The sequence below is a fragment of the Mauremys reevesii genome, linkage group 6 (genome assembly GCF_016161935.1).
Source record: "Mauremys reevesii isolate NIE-2019 linkage group 6, ASM1616193v1, whole genome shotgun sequence".
Classification (NCBI taxonomy): Eukaryota; Metazoa; Chordata; order Testudines; family Geoemydidae; genus Mauremys; species Mauremys reevesii.
The window spans coordinates 60363576-60377126 of record NC_052628.1 but is presented as its reverse complement, the minus strand read 5'-3'; the positions used below and the strand labels follow the sequence as shown (position 1 = coordinate 60377126).

Sequence of the window (13551 nt, the reverse complement as noted above, 5' to 3'; positions counted from 1 at the left end):
TAAAAAACAGAAGCCACATGGATTCAGGAGTTGGGCTGTATTAGTGAGCATAAAGAAGGATTTTCTCCCTTGGCCAAACAGGGACTTTAATTAATAATAAAGAGAAAGCCCGTTTTGTCAAGGGAGAAGCTTTAACAGGATTTCACAAAAGTCCTAGCTTACCAACAGGACTGATGATTTGTTCATTTGCAAATCAGAATCCAGCACAGGTAAATTACCTTTCAGCCACTGACAAATTAATTTTGACGTTTGGTTTTGTAATTTAGTTGTTTTTTCCAGCTTTCCTCTTCTTTTTATTCCAGTCTGATATGGCTTGCACAAACACCGCTAGGAAAATGTCTTCTCTACAGGGATCCCTAAAAAATGTAAATCAAGAAGAGCTGTGTGATGAGGACAATCATAGGGAAAGGTGCTTCTGGGACAAAATAAGAAACTGATTTAAAAATAAGACCGTATAAATAGAAATTTGCATCTAAAACAAAAAACAGGACAGATTCGAAGACAAGGATAATGGAAGTAGCTCCAGCTGTTCTGGCCAGACAGCAATATAGCAAGTCCTGGTATGAATCTGTTATTTTGGAGATTTTCACAATTGTCAGAGGAAGGTAAATTTCTAGAATGGGGGGAAAAAACCTCGAACATTTAAAAGTTATGCAGAGTGTACATTACAAATGAGCTACCACACACATTCAATGCATGTACTGAGAAAGTAGATTATAAATGTAGGAAAACCCCAAATATGGGACAGAAGCAGAAACAAATTCTGAAAATGACAAACCTAAAATAAGTAATACAAGAAGTCGAAAAGTATATGGGATTTCTTCCTTCTACAAGCTTTTCTCTCACCTCTGTTCCACTATTTAGAATTGTTGACATTAAAATCAACAATAACACTGATATAAATCCAAGTTTCTGACTGGAAGTGTTTGCTGGAGATGCCTTTGAAATGGAGTATTCAGAGGACTAAGTTAAAGTACTTTAGAAATAACTATGTTTGAATTTTAAGGCCACTCAAATGTTTTGAGTTTAGAAGTTCCTTGATAGAACCAAACCTTATTGCATTCAAATTCTATCCATTGCTGTGGGCTAATTAGGGCAATTTGAAATTAAAAACACAATACTATTTTAATTAAAATATTACTTTGCTTACTGAGAAAATAATACACAGAGAAAATTTCTCCTCTCCTTACCACCACAAATTCAGAAAACAGTCTGATTGTCCAGAGCATGTATAGATGATCCCCAAGAATCCTCAACCTAGTCATGAGGCTAGAGAATAGAGAGTGGAGGAGGAAAGGTCTAGCAACAAAATTAGAATGGCTGAGGTCCTATTGTGATAATTAGTGTAAATTTGTAGGCCCAATTATGAGCTCAACTATAAAAAGAGTAAGTTCATAAGATGTCACAATAACCTGTAACAAATGTTGATGGAAAAAGGTGCCAAAATGAGACAGAAAGACTGAGTTAGTCTACACAAAAAGCTTATGAATGTGACTCAAACACTGTATTAAGATCATGCTTGGTAAACAAGAAAAGTGTGGAATCAGAAATCATTAAACTAAAATTAGTGTGTCAGAATTGTATTGTGAACAAAATGATGAGAGGATGAGGTCTGTAAAGAAAGAGACTTTGGGAGAAAAATTGGCTTAACCATCATGGCTGCCACTCCCACTCTCTCCTGGGACCCCAAAACTGCATATTTTGCAACCCTGCTGTAAACCTGTGACCAGCAAGAGGCAGCTAAATTTGATACCCTACCCGGCCCAATGCTAGTTCAAATTGGCCAGGTCTTGGAGTGGCTGATAAGACCATGTGCTGGTGCCTGTGTTCCTCCATCAGCAAGGTTGTAAATGAGAATCAACACTAGAGACAGAAGCTGCATTTTCTAGCTTTGCTGTTCTTTTCTCTTCTCCTTTTGAGTGTGTTTGTCTTGTTTTGTCTTCTAGGAAACAGGAGCAGATTTTAAACAGTTGCAATGACCGCTCCAGGCCATCTTAACTATCATCTTCTTTCTTTCCCCCAAAAGGAGGGTTGCTTTTTCCCTCTAAAGACTCTTTCCAGCTAAAAGGAAAGAGCACGTTCTCAAGGGGAGTTCCACGGGGATCTGTTCTGGGTCCAGTATTTTTTTTAATATCTTTATTAATGTAGGTAGAGAGAGCATACTGATCAAATTTGCAGATGACACAAAGCTAGTAGAGGGGGTGTTACCAATACTTCAGAAGATCAAGCTAAAATTCAGAATGATCTTGATAAATTGGAGAACTGGGCTATAAGCAGGTTGAGATTCAACAAACACAAATGCTACACTTAGGAAAGAAAAAACAAAACATGCACAAATACAGAACAGTGGAAAACTGTCTTGGCAGCATCACTACTGAGAAGGAACTGGAAGTTGTGGTGGATCACAGACTCAACATGAGTCAGCAATGCAATGCTGTTGCAAAAAAAAAAAAGCAAATGCAATTTAAGGTTGCGTTAACAGAGGTGATAGTACTGCCCCACCTGGTGCTGGTTAGGCATAATCAGGAATACTGTGTCCAATTTTCGTCACTGCTGTATAGAAAGAATGTAGAGAAACTGGAAAGGATACAGAGGTGAGCAACAAACATGGTCAAAGGGATGGAATAGAAGCCATACGAGTAAAGGCTGAAAGAACTGGATATGTTTAGTTTGGAAAAGAGGAGATTAAGGGGAAGATGGGATTGCAATCTTCGGATACTTGAAAGGCTGCCACAAAATAGATGGAGAAAAGTTGTTCTTTTTTGCCACAGAGGGCAGGACAAGAGGCAATTGATTCAAACTACAGCATAGCAGATTTAATCTCAGGAAAAACTTCCTAATTGTAAGAACAGTAGGATAATGGAACAGACTGCCTAGCGGGGACTGTTGAAACTTCTTCACTGGAGTTTTCAAAAGGAGACTGGATAGCCATCTGTCTTGGATGGTTTAGACCAGTGTTCCCTCTAAGCTGTGCGGCCGTGCAAGAGTTAATCAAGTGTCATAGGCTTGTTAGTAGAGCCGGGCACATCTGGCAACTTATATTCAGTTGCCCCTCCCCCCGCTGCTCTGCCTCTCTAAGTTGCTCCTGCCCCCTGCCTTGTAGCCCCTGGCCAGCTGCTTCTGGGATCCTCCTTCTTGCTGTTCAGTGTGTGTGGGGGGGTGGGGGGTAGGGGTAGGGGGCTGATGTCAGGGTTTCTGCCTCCCCCCGCCTCTCCCCTGCCCACGTACCCCATCAGCAGGGGAGTGGGGGACAGGCCTTGGGAGTTAGATGCAGCTGCTGCAGTCTCAATGAGCCTTCAGACTGGTGAGTGCCTCTCTGTTTAAAGCAGCCAGCACACACACATTCTGTCTCTGTCCCACACACTATCATCAAGGGAAATTAAGCCCAATGAAATGCTGTGTTCTGGACTCAGGCATAGTATCTCTATCACCTGGGTCATAGGTAATTAATACCAACTCAATGTTAAGGTACAAACCAAAAAAGGGTTTATTGGGCAAACAAGGCAAACAAATTTAAGAGACAAGGCAAATTTAACAGTATGACAGGAAAATAGTAAAACAGCTCGTAGGTTTGTTCTCACAGGCAGTGAAGACAAGGCTCCATTATAAACCCTTAAACTGTGGGCTACTAACAGAACTTTACTTGTAGGTAGATGATTTCTGGTGCACAGATGGAGATGAACAGACAGTTGGACGGGTCTCAGATCTGTCATGGCCACCAGTTGAATCCGGACCTTCAGCTGTGCTCTGGTGGGACACAGGAGGAAGATGGATCTGGATACAGGAGATGGTCTTCCAGGTAAGTAACAGCGATGGATCTCGAGTCACGACATGCACACAAATAAACAGGATATGGGCTGCCTCTGTGACAGACAGCACCCTGTGCTGGGTGCACTTGCTATTTATGCAGATTAGTCACGTGCCCCTTTCCCATCCTTTCTTCCCACTGTTTGAGGAAAAAGGCACCAACGTTCTAACAAGGACATTCAAAATGGAGTCAAAACAACAACTTGTATGAATCCAAGATGGCAATTCAACAAAATGGTGAATATAAACAAATAATCCTTACATAAATATAAATCCTGCATAGACAATAAACCTTGCAAAACACACACAGTCTCACACATGCACACACAGTCTCTCTCTCGCGCACACAGTCTCTTTCACACTGACCTACCAACACATACTTGTGTTATTGTTGTTACTTCTTGGTACTTCCTGCAATGCACATATATTCTCTGTAATTTTATTTTTTACAAAGTATTGATATTTCAATTTTTTCACTGGTCTGTGCATTTCATAATTTTATTTCTCTCTTATGCTTAAATTTAATTATTTGAATAGTGAGTTCTAAAATGCCTGAAGTAATTATCGCTATAGCAACTTTTTAATTATATATATAATATATCTAGGTTTTTTGTTTCTACTGGTGGTGCACATCCACACATTACCTCGATATTGGTGCACACAAAATTCTTTCCACACATAAAGGCAACAATCATTTAGACAACAAATCCTGCATCTTGGCAGGGGTTTAGATTAGATGACCCTTGTGGTTCCTCCTAATCCTATGAAAACAAGGGATGCTGTTAAAATAAAAGCCTTATTTAATACTTCACATTTCAAATGCCTTACCCATTTTTACTTCTTTTCTGTACTTTTAATAAAATATTTAAAAGGATATTGAATGGAGTGTTTGCTACGGTACTAAGCAGGCTGATGGCTCTGTTTACCAAACTGTTTAATGTTGGACAGTGACTGGGTCATCTTACCTCCTTTGGCTCTTTGGGACCCCATATTCCATTTAAATTAACACAACAATCCACCGGTAGTACATTGTAGTGATGATGGAAAAAATGTCTGGATTAGAAGTGAGACTGAAAGACAAGGAGAAAGCTGGCACTGGGGAAGAGGGGTAGGGAAATTAGCTAACACAAGACAGAGAAAGGAATAGAGCTAGAAATAAAGGATGTGTAGAAGATCTATCAGCTATCTTGCACACGTCCACACCAGGAAGCCATTTAATTCGACATAGAGGGCTCTTTAGTTCGAATTCTGTACTCCTCCCCGACGAGGGGAGTAGCGCTAAATTCGACATGGCTATGTCGAATTAGGCTAGGTGTGGATGCAAATCGAACTTAGTAGCTCTGGGAGCTATCCCACAGTGCACCACTCTGTTGACGCTCTGGACAGCAGTCCGAGCTTCGATGTTCTGACCAGCCACACAGGAAACGACCCGGGAAAATTTGAATTCCTTTTCCTGTCTGGACAGTTTGAATCTCATTTTGTGGTTGGACATCGGGGCGAGCTCAGCAGCACCGGCAGCAATGCAGAGCTCTCCAGCAGAGGAGTTCATGTAATCTCTGAATAGAAAGAGGGACCCAGCATAGACTGACCGGGAAGTCTTGGATCTGATCGGTGTGTGGGGCGAGGAGTATGTGCTTTCGGAGCTGCGCTCCAAAAAACGGAATGCAAAGACCTACGAGAAGGTCTCCAAAGCCATGAGAGACAGAGGATACAGGCGGGATGCAACGCAGCGCCGCGTGAAAATCAAGGACCCCAGACAAGGCTACCAAAAAATCAAAGCGGCAAACGGACGCTATGGAGCCTGCCACCACTGCCCCACCAGTGACCATGGACTCTGACGATAGGACAGTGTCGACGGCCAGTTCCTCGGCGATGTTCGCGGATGGGGAAGATGAGGAAGGGTTTGTGGAGGACGAGGCAGGCGACAGCGCTTACAACGCTGGTTTCCCTGACAGCTAGGATCTCTTCATCACCCTCACGGAGAGCACCTACCAGCCCTCCTCGGCTGTTAACCCGGACCCTGAATCAGGGTAAGGATCACTCGGTAAGTGCTTTAAACATGTAAACTTTTATTCTTAATATAACAGGAATCTGAAGTATGTGAAAAGGAGGTCTCTATATATATGGGGATAAATCAGAAATCCTCCTGGGAGATCTCCACGAAGCTCTCCTGGAGGTAATTGAAAAGCCTCTGCAGGAGGTTCCTGGGGAGAGCTGCCTTATTGGGTGCTCCGTGGTAGCACACTTTTCCGCGCCAGGCTTTCATGAGGTACTCAGGGAGCATTGCCTCCCCGAGCACGGCTGCATAGGCCCCTGGTTTGTGCTGGCTTTCACGCAACATGCGCTCTCTATCTCCTTCAGTGACCCTCCTCAGGGCGATCTCACTTGGCGACTCCTGCATCTAATTAGGAAAATTACCATAATGTTACGCCTGGTCCAAAGTATTTTAAAAAAATCTCCGGACAGACGGCATAGCAGAGAGTCAGCACACTGCTGCGTGACAAGCATAACGGGAAGCCAAAGAATCAAATGGACGCTCATGGAGGGAAGGAGGGGGGGGGCTGAGGACGCAAGCTATCCCACAGTTCCCGCTGCGTCCGAAAATCATTTGCATTCTTGGCTGAGCTCCAAATGCTTCTAGGGTCAAACATAGGGTCCGCGGTGGTTCAGGGCATAGCTCGTCAATGTACAGCCACTCCCCACCCCCAGAAGGAAAAGGGAAAGAAATCGTCTCTTGACTCTTGTAAATGTCACCCTATGTGTACTGAATGCTGCTGGTAGACGCGATGCTGCGGCACGCTACGGTAGCATCCTCGCCCCCTCTCTCCCACCTCATGGGTGACTGATAGTGCAAAACGACTGGTACCCGTCCTCATCATCAGCCTTGCGGTAGATGATGTAGTGCAATAGGACTGCTACCTGTCCTCATCATCAGCCCATAAGTAGACGGCCTGCTAACCATCTTCATCATAGCAAGAGGGGGCTGAGCTCCATCAGCCCCCGCCCTTCATGTGTAAAGAAAAGATTCTGTAATGCCTGGACTATCATAGCAGCTGGAGGCTCCCTTACCCTCATTTCATTTCCCTAACAAGTCACTGTTTCTTATTCCTGCATTCCTTATTACTTCAGCATACAAATTGGGGGACACTACAACGGTAGCCCAGGAAGGCTGGAGGAGGAGGGAAGCAACAGGTAGGGTTGTTGCAGGGGCACCCCCTGTGAATGGCACGCAGCTCGTCATTCCTGTGGGATCTGACACAGAGCAGCTGTGCTCTGTAGTTCTCTGATACACTAAAACCCTAGTACAGTTGCCCCATATTCTAGGCAGGACTGTTTCTATTTTTAGATACCATAAAGGAGGGATTGACTCGGGGAGTCATTCCCAGTTTTGTCTTTTGCGCCCCCGGCCGATCTCGGCCAGAGGCAAATATGACAGCAGCAGAAGGTGTAGTGCAATAGGACAGCTACCCGTCATCACCTTGCCAATTTACATTGGCGTGGTTGATGGTGCAATATGGCTGATAACCATATCTGCTGTCATGCAAAAGCAAATGAATGCTGCTGTGTAGTGCTGCTGAATCGCCTCTGTCCGCGGCATCTAGTACACATACAGCGACAGTGACAAAAGGCAAAACAGGCTCCATGGTTGCCACGCTATGGCGTATGCCAGGGCAATCCAGGGAAAACGGGCTCGAAATGATTGTCTGGCATTGCTTTCCCGGAGGAAGGAATGACTGACTACATTTACCCAGAACCACCCGCGACAATGAAATTTGCACCATCACGCACTGGGTTCTCAACCCAGAAGTGCAAGGGTCGGGGGACACTGCGATGGGGTAGAACACGGGCAGATTTTATGCTTTCCGGATTGCCTGCTGCAGGAGTGTGGATGAGATAGGTGCTGTGCATGGTGTTGTTCACAGACACAGACTAGACTGTGTTCAGTGTTCACAGAAATGTATCTTTGCAAGGAATTCACTCCCTCTTTCCCATCACACAGCTTCGACTGTCTCCAGACCTGCCACAGCATCCCCCTCACAGAGGCTGGCAAAGATTAGGCGGCGAAAGAGAAAGACACGGGACGAGATGATCGCTGAAGTTATGGGGTGCTCCCGAGCCGAGGCGGACCAGCAGAGCCAGTGGAGGGAGACCCTCTCTCAGCAGCAGCGCTCACACAGCGAACGGGAGGAGAGGTGGCGTGAGGAAGACAAGCAGGAGACTCAAACGCTGCTTGGACTAATGAGGGAGCAAATGGACACGCTCCGGCGCCTTGTGGATGTTCTGCAGGACCGCAGCCAGGAGGACAGAGCCCCCCCGCAGTGTATCTGCAACTGCCCTCCCCCGCCACAAAGTCCCATACCTCCCGTCACCCAAAGTAACCAGAAGGAGTGGCGCCAGGGGCCGTGAAAACTGTCACTGCACCCCAGCAGAGTGCTCAAGTACCCAAAAGCTCTCATACCGTAATTTTTGAGAATTCCTTCCCTTCCTGACTCACCCTAGCCCCAATCCCAGTTTCATCCCGACTGTCTGGTTAATTATTAAAAATACTTTGCTGTTAATTACTGTTTCCGTCATGCTTTTTTTACACAACGCTGCGTTTGAAGGGCTGGGTGGGGAAGAGGGTAGGGTATTGCATAGAACAGTCACCTTTAGCAGGGTACAGAGACGGGGACAGGATCAGCAGCAGGTCACACACACAGTGCAGTCAGTAGGCACCCTGGTCAGTATGGGAGGTGGTTTGCAGGTTCTGTGTGGGTGGGGGGGTATGTGACTTTGTAGCGGGGGAGGGGGGTTACAGATCTCATGCAACGGTCCCTGTCCTGGACCACAGAGCCACGCAGCAGAGGAATCTGTATCCGTCCTCCCCCACCACAAGGCCACATAGCCCCCGCACACAGAGTCCCAAAAAGGAGGGATGGCAGGCTCCGTTGAAACAACCAGTCTGGCACTGCAGACCGCTCTGGGAGCAGGAGCCTGTCATTCCTCGAGTTTAGAGGTGGTCTTTACATCACCGCACACCCTACCCAGCACAGTCTGCATCCCAGTTTCAACCCTTTAATGCAAAGTCATCAATAAAGAAACCTTTGTAAAGTTACAGTGGAACATGTATTTTATTTTTAAACGTGTGTTGGAAGTGGGGGAAGCGGGGTGGACGGGGTATGTAACTGCAGATGCTAGTCAACAGTAACTTGGTAAAGAAACAGGGGCAGGTTCAGCTTCTCTGTAAAGAAACTGAACAGTCACAGGTCACGCTGCTCGCTGGTACTTGAAGAGTTCCTTGTCGCTGTGCAAAGTGCCTGCATAGGGCTTCACGAGGCAGGGCATTAGCGAGTAGGCTGGGTCCCCGAGGATCACTATAGGCATCTGCACATCCCCAAGAGTTATTTTGTGGTCCGGGAAGAAACTACCTTCCTGCAGGCGTCTAAACAGACCAGAGTTCCTGAAAACACGCGCGTCATGAACCTTGCCCGGCCACCCGACGTTGATGTTGGTAAAACGTCCCCCATGGTCCACCAGTGCTCGCAGCACCATTGAAAAGTAGCCCGATTTCTCAGCAGCTGACTGTGGAAGAGGTGGACGATAAAGTGCGAGGAGTTGACAACGGCCATAACTGCCGCGGGCTCCGTGCTCGCAGTGCTGTGGTGCCCGTGCTGTCACTGAGCAGAAAAGTGCACGAACAGATTGCCCGCAGGCGCTTTCGGGGAGGGAGGGAGGGCGTGATTGATGGTTCAATGATGACAGTTACCCCAAACCACCCTCGACACATTTTTTCCCCCAGCAGGCATTGGGGGGCAATCCCAGAATTCCAATGGGCAGCGGGGAGTGCGGGAACTGTGGGATAGCTTCCCACAGTGCACCGCTTCCAAATTCGACGCTGGCCCCGTTACTGTGGACTCACACAGTCGAATTAGTGTTTTTAGTGTGGATACACAAATTCGACTTCATAAGGTCGATTCCACAAATTCGACTTAAGTTGATTTGAAATAGTCTTGTAGTGTAGACATACCCTATAACTATATTGGTATAACTGGTAAAACTTCCCAATGTAGACAAGTCCTTAGATAAAGAAAGACTGTGAATGAGAGAGATCCAGACAGACAGAACCATGCAGAGAGAAGGAAGTTCAAAGACCATTATTAAGAAAATTCTTAAAATGCCTGGAGGGGGCTTCAGAATAAGATCTTTAAATTACTACATGACAAGAGATAGCATCAAGATTAATCTGTTTAATTAAAAAAAACAAAAAAACAAGCTCTTACTTTGTTCAGAGTAAATTTCCTTTTAAAAGATTTTATATCCGAAAGGCATAAAAACTAAAGATACAAAATATCCAGAACTTTTATCAAAAAGTTCAAAACACTTTGAAAACCCCCAACCCATTGCTATTTGTTATCAGTGTCTGATATTTCTGTCCATCCATCATGGTCTTGGGAAGCACTGATACTGTATATGTCTAACTCTATGAATAGCACAGGAGGAGTCAGTCACTTTAATAGCCAGAAACTTGTACATTAGTAATATTAGTAGTTGAACTTATTGATGGCAGCCACAGCAATAGCCCAGAACTAGGACTGGCTTTAGATAGACATATCTAGTTACATCTTGGCATGTAGTAGTGGCTTCAATGACCTATTTGGTGCCTGTTCGGTAAGCACAGTTTGAACAAGTCTAATTTAACTTCCATTTAAAATCATACTCCTAATTAAGGAATGAAACACTGCTTGTTTCAGCATTTGCAGCACTTTTATGGACCTCCCTCTGTGTTCTCTGAAGAGAAATGTCAGAACTGCTATCTTTGGTGTGTAACTTACTATAGATTTCAGCTGTGTCTTGGTAATGATGGGGCATTCTGCCTGCTTGACATTAAGTAATTTTATAATATGAAGTTATAATATGCATTGCAGCTGAAAGATTATTTTATTATACATCTCAGAAGATCTCTAATGCAAGGTGTAGGTGTTGCAGATGTTCTGATTACTTTTAAGCATGACCTTAATAGATGCAGGACTGATTATCAGTGCAGAAATGAGCTGAATAATTAAAAAATGTGTTAAAAAAGATCAGAAAGCTTCTCATGGACAATTTGTGAATAGTTTAAATTCATCAGATAAGTTATGAGATTCTAAGATTCCTAGACCTCAAGGGACCATTGTGATACACTAGTCTGACCTCCTGTTATAACATAGACCATAGAACTTCCTCAAAGTAATTCCTACAGCAGATCTTTCAGAAAAAACATCCAATCTTGATTTAAAAATTGTCGAAGATGGAGAATCCACCACAACCCTTGTTAAGTTCCAATTGTTAATTACTCTCACTGAAAAATGTATGCCTTATTACTCGCTCTTCAGCATCCAGCCATTAGATTGTGTTATAACTTTCCCTGCTAGATTGAAGAGCACATTATTAAATATTTGTTCCTCATGTAGAAACTTACAGACTGTTAACAAGTCACCCCTTAACCTTCTCTTTGTTAAGCTAAATAGATTGAGCTCTTTAGTCTCTCTCTATAAAACATGTTTTCTATTCCTTTAATCATTCTTGGGGTTCTTCTCTGAACCCTTTCTGATTTATCAACCTCCTCCTTGAATTGTGGGCACCAGAACTGGACACAATATTCCATCAGCGGTGGCACCAGTGCCAAATATAGAAGCAAAATAACCTCTCTACTCCTACTTGAGATTCCCTTTTTATGCATCCCAGAATCTCATTAGCTCTTTTGGCCTCAATATCATACTGGGAGCTCATGTTCAGCTGATTATGCATCATCCACAAATCTTTTTCAGAGTTCCTGCTTCCCAAGAATCCCCTATCCCATAAGTATGGCCTACATTCTTGGTTCCTAAATGTATATATTTACATTTAGCTGTATTAAAATGTACATTGCTTGCACTCTGCTTACTAAGTGACCCAGATCTCCCTGAATTATTTACCACGCCCCCTATTTTGTGTCCTCTGTGAACTTTATCAATGATAATTTTTGTTTTCTTTCAGATCATTAATATAAATGTTAAATAGAATAGGGCCTAGAATTAGTCCCTGCAAAACCCCATTGGAAACATCTGCTTGCTGACAATTCCCCATTTAAAGTTACTTTTGAAACATATCCATTAGCTACTTTTTAATCCATATAATGTGTGTCATGTTAATTTTATATCTTGCTAGTTTGTTTTTTTAAATCAAAACATTGTGCAGTATCAAGGCAAATGCCTTACAGAAGTCTAAGTATATTACACCAATGCTATTACTGGTATCAACCAAACTTGTGATCTCATCCAAAAAAAGACGTCAAGTTAGTTTGACAGGATCTGTTTCCCATAAAATCTTGTTGATTTGCATTAAATTACATTACCCTCCTTTAATTCTTTATCAATCAAGTCCCAGATCAGCTGTTCTGTTTTCTTGCCCAGGATTGATGTTAGGCTGAACATTTATAATTACCAGGCCATCCTGTTTACATTTTTAAAAATTGGAACAACATTGGGAATTTCCAGAAGACTAGAAGAAACCTAATGTTCCAAGACTTCTTAAAATCAACATTAACAGTCCAGTGAGCTCCTCAGCCAGTTCTTTAAAAAAAATCTTGGATCAAAGTTATTTGGACCTGCTGATTTAAAAATACCTAACTTTAGTAGCTTCTGTTTAACATCCTTCAGAGACATTAGTGGAATGAAAAGAGTCATGCTCCCCCTTCCCTTTTGTCCTCTCAATCCTGCTTAGATTATAACCATTTATTTTTACATTCCAGACATATGAATCATCCCACCGGTTTCAGTAATACCAACTAGGTCAGATTTATGCTCATAAATGAACAATTCCAGTTTCTCTTGTTTGTTACCCAGGCTCCTAACATTGGTTTATAATCAATTTAGTACTTTGTTCTCTTCATGTCCTTTGGATCCTTGGTTAATTTTGCTCTCAACATTTAGATTTTATGCAGTGTGCTCAGATCATCCCTATTATTACCTACTCCTTTTGGTATTACTTTAATGCTCTCCTGCCTATTCTAGGAAGCCTGTTCAGAGGAGCTGGGTTCCCCTTCTAGTGAGGTGAAGGCCATCCAAACTATATAGCCTCCTTTCCGCATAGAAAGTGAACCAATTTCCACAAAACCAAAACCCTCCTCACTACACCATTAATGTAGCCAGCAGTTCACACCCAGAATGGTCTTCCTTTGCTCACAGGACAGGAAGAATTTCAGAGAAAACAACTCAGACCTTCTTCTTCTTCTTCTGAGTTACCTGAAGTCACCTATTATCTGTGAGATCCCACAACACAGTGTCATTAGTGCCAATATGAACCATCACCAATGGATCTTTGCCCATCAACTTCAGAAACCTAGCAAAGAGTTCTGTGGCACCTTATAGACTAACAGACATATTGGAGCATGAGCTTTCGTGGGTGAATACCTAGCCAGTCTTAAAGCATCTTGTCTCTAGGAGGCAGCATGCTGTTTTGTTGTCTGCTTGTCTCTTGCAAAATGTTCTTTCAATTCTTCTGAGAACTGAATCTCTAATAAGGATCATCTGTTTTCCCTGGATGGTTGGAGAACACTGCTGTAAAGCTTATTTATTTATTTTTTTTACTGGTTGGCGTGAGCTGTTATCCATATGATTCTCTAGGAATTATTTGCTCTGCTCTAGTGTTTACAGTGATTAGACACTTTTTCAAATCTCTTCATTGTTTGACATTTCAGTTTAAAAAAAAATGGTTCAATAGATACTGAACAATGAAATATAGTTG

General features: G+C 43.4%; 1 long non-coding RNA gene across 1 annotated transcript in view; it reads right to left on the bottom strand.

Moving 5' to 3' along the window:
• Positions 1–225: 225 nt before the first annotated feature.
• The window catches only part of LOC120407251, a 46369-nt gene continuing 33043 nt past the window's right edge, over positions 226–13551 (bottom strand). The window contains exon 3 of the long non-coding RNA XR_005599861.1: positions 226–356. This is a non-coding gene — a long non-coding RNA (uncharacterized LOC120407251). The remainder of the gene's footprint in view (positions 357–13551) is intronic.